The sequence below is a fragment of the Lipotes vexillifer genome, unplaced genomic scaffold (assembly GCF_000442215.2).
Source record: "Lipotes vexillifer unplaced genomic scaffold, Lipotes_vexillifer_v1.1 scaffold1624, whole genome shotgun sequence".
Classification (NCBI taxonomy): domain Eukaryota; kingdom Metazoa; phylum Chordata; class Mammalia; order Artiodactyla; family Lipotidae; genus Lipotes; species Lipotes vexillifer.
Window position 1 is genome coordinate 497,538 of NW_006772955.1, and position 3,952 is coordinate 501,489.

The window sequence follows — 3,952 nt, forward strand, 5'->3', positions numbered from 1 at the left end:
CATCATCTATGTTTTTTTCCTGGCCAGAATAAATATGCTTTTATTGAAAAAAATATAATTTTCACTCACAATCAATTAATTTTATTTGAGGAATAAAATCACTATAATGGCATAATGGCCTAAAGAACACTACATGAACTGATTCCATTACCTTTTTTTTAATATGATTTTTAAAAATTAATTATTTATTTATTTTTGGTTGCATTGGGTCTTCGTTGCTGTGTGCATGCTTTCTCTAGTTGTGGCGAGCAGGGGCTACTCTTCGTTGCGGTGTGCGGGCTTCTCATTGCGGTGACTTCTCTTGTGGAGCACCAGCTCTAGGTGTGAGGGCTTCAGTAGTTATGGCTTACGGGCTCTAGAGTGCAGGCTGAGTAGTTGTGGCACACTGGCTTAGTTGCTCTGCGACATGTGGGATCTTCCCCGACTAGGCCTCGAACCCATGTCCCCTGCATTGGCAGGCAGGTTCTTAACCACTGCACCACCAGGGAAGCCCTCCATTACCTTTTAGTTTTCTCTCTTCTTACTCTTTCTCTCACATCCTCCTTCATTCCCTTACTCAAAATCTTAAAATCATTTCTACCCTAAACATTCTGATACTTCCTATTTTCTTATGCATTTCTTTTTCACAGCTCCTAACATCACCTAAATACTAAATTTTGCATACTTATTTCATTTATTGTATTCTCCATCACCACCACCACACACATACCCTCACATGCTTGCTTGTGTGTTTTGTTCACAATTTTATTCCCAGAAACTACACTGATGCATGGAACTCGTAAGTACTCAAAACTATATGTTGGATGAATAAACACATAACTCTTTTTCTCCTTTAACCCCATCTGAGCTTCAGTTTGTTCATTTACAGATCGAGGAAAAACAACATTTACTTTACAGGGTGTGTGAGAATTTAAAGCAACAATAGAATTCCTAGCGCATAGTAGACTCCGCAGTTAATCTTACAGTTTAGAAGTTAACTTTCCAACTTCCAGTATAGAAAAATTGTGTATATTGATAGATAAATCTGTAATCTCTTTTTTCCTGTTTCTTTTTAATTGCACCACTGTCAATAGTTATAGAAGTTCTTAGAATTATTCTAACTTATATAAATAATTTCTGTTCAATTTCTCCCTTCTGCTTGTTTTTTGCTCGAAGTCATCTTTTTCCTGTTCCTCCTGGTTCAAAATTAATGATATGGAGGCGATGAGAAACAATGCCCAGCTCTGTCCTGGAGGAATAATGGACTTCGGAAGAGTACGCAGACATGAGTGCAACAGCTTTGATAGCACTTCTGCTCATTAGCTTTCTCTGTATACTTAGTGATTTCCTCTGTCATGACTTTGCCTGTCATGTACTAGAAAAAAATAAAAAGCTGCTGTCTCTATATATGAACCTAGACCTAGGAAATACAGCTAGGAAAAAAAAAAGCAAACTTTTCTGGGGTATCCTCTTTCCAAATTGGATCTTCTGTGTATCATTCGGAGTAGATCTCTCCCTTAACCCTATCTGAACTTCAGTTTGTTCACTTATGGACTGAGGAAAAACAACATTTACTTTACTGGGTGGTTGTGAGAATTCAAAGCAACAATAGAGTTCCTAGCTCCTGGTAGACACCATAATGTAATGATGAGAATAATACATATGTTTGTTCATGTTTCTTTTGCATGGAATGGGCTTCTGTCCTAATCTTCCTGTTAAACATCTGTTTTCTTTTCAATTGTTAACTCTTCTCTGAAAAATTTCCTGAATATCCCTTTTCTGGTAGAAATAATTATCTCTGACCCTTATTCCCGGATCACTTTATATATGCTTCAGAAAACATACTATAAACAGTTCATATTATTTTGTAAGTAATTGTGCATTCATATCTTTTTCAAAACACTAAGCAAACTCAATTAGATTATATTGATGGGAACTCCTTGAGAAAGGATATGGGTCTTTTCATTCTTACTACCTGTTATAATGTCTTATATTATCTTAATAATAATGACTTTCCAATTGTTTTGTCCTACCTTGATTCATAGAGATAAAATCACATACATACAGAGAGAATATTGGCAAGAGTGGAGATTCTGAGTCAAGGATCAACCTTACCTCACTAGTTACATGACCTTCAACGAGTCGTAGCCTAGCTGGACTTTATATGTCTCATCTGTAAAAGAAGGTACTAGAATCCACTAATTTTCAGTCATTTTTTAAAATACGGACTTTTTTCTTCATCAAAGGAAATCTTACTTGGACCTTACTTGGAACTCTAACACATAAAATGATAAAAGCTAAGCTACTCCAATTGAAGAGGGAGATTGAGGCGGGAAGTAAGAACTTCCTGGAAGATGAGAAGGAATGTACTCTAAGTTAATATATTTGATTATTTCAAGTAAATATTATGAGAGGCAAGAGCTCCAATATGTGTTCTAGACTCAGGATTAAGCTTTACATTTCTACCAAGAATGTCTTTCACTGGTATATCATCTTACATTTTGGATATCCTCATTATATATACCTACTGTATAGCACAGACAACTATATTCAATATCTTGTAATAACCTATAACGGAAAATAATCTGAAAAAGTGATTCACCACTTCGCTGTGCACCTGAAACTAACACAACACTGTAAATCAACTCTGCTTCAATTTAAAAAAATTATTTTTAGGAACTGTTTTCCATAGCAGCTACACCATTTTACAATCCATGAACATCCCACCAATAATGCACAAGGGTTCCAATTTCCTCACATTCTTGCCAACATGTGTTATTTTGTGTGTGTTTTGTTCGTTTGTTTTTCGTAATGGTCATCCTAATAGGTGTGAGGTGAAAGTTGATTCTATTTTTTATTTGTATTTCCCTTATTATTAGTGGTGTTGAACACTTTCCCACAGACCTGTTGGCCATTTGTATATCTTCTTTGGAGATATGTCTATTCAAGTCCTTTGCCCATTTAAAAAATCAAGTTGTATTTTTTTATATAGAGTTGTATGAGTTCCTCATATATTTTGGATATTAACTCCTTATCATATATATGGTTTACAGATATTTTCCCATTCTATATGTTGCCTTTTTACTCCTTTGATTGTTTCCTTTGATATATAGAAATGCTTCAGCTTGATGTACTCCCACTTGCCTATTTTTGCTTTTATTGTCTGTGCTCTTGGTTTCATAACCAATAAATTATTACCAAGATCAATGTCATGAAGTTTTACCCATCTTTTCTGCTAGGAATTTATAGTTTCAAGTCTTACATTCAAATCTTTAATCCATTTTGAATTGATTTTTTTGTACAGTGTTATATAAGGGTTTAATTTTATTCTTTTACATATGGATATACAGTTTTTCCAGCACCACATTGGGATTTCGCTAGGGATTGCATTGAACCTGTAGATGTTTTGGGTAGAATGGCTATTTTAACAATGTTACGTTTTCCAATTCATGAACATAAAATGTCTTTCTATCTGTTTGTCTTCCTTAATTCTTTTTTTTAAAAATTTATTTATTTATATTTGGCTGCGTTGGGTCTTTGTTGCTGTGCGCGGACTTTCTCTAGTTGCAGTGGGTGGGGGCTACTCTTCGTTGCGGTGCGCAGGCTTCTCATTGCTGTGGCTTCTCTTGTTGTGGCTCACAGCTCAGTAGTTGTGGTGCACAGGCTCAGTAGTTGTGGCTCGCAGGCTCTAGAGCACAGGCTCAGTAGTTGTGGTGCACGGGCTTAGTTGCTTCGCGGCATGTGGGATCTTCCCGGACCAGGGATTGAACCCGTGTCCCCTGCATTGGCAGCCAGATTCTTAACCACTGCGCCACCAGGGAAGTCCTTCCTTAATTCTTGAAACAATGTTTTATAGTTTTTAATGTACAAGTCTTTTGTCTTATTCCTAAGTATTTCATTCTTTGTGTTTCTATTATAAATGAGAAGGTTTTCTTAATTTCCTCTCAGATTGTTCTGATCTGTTCTGAATCTT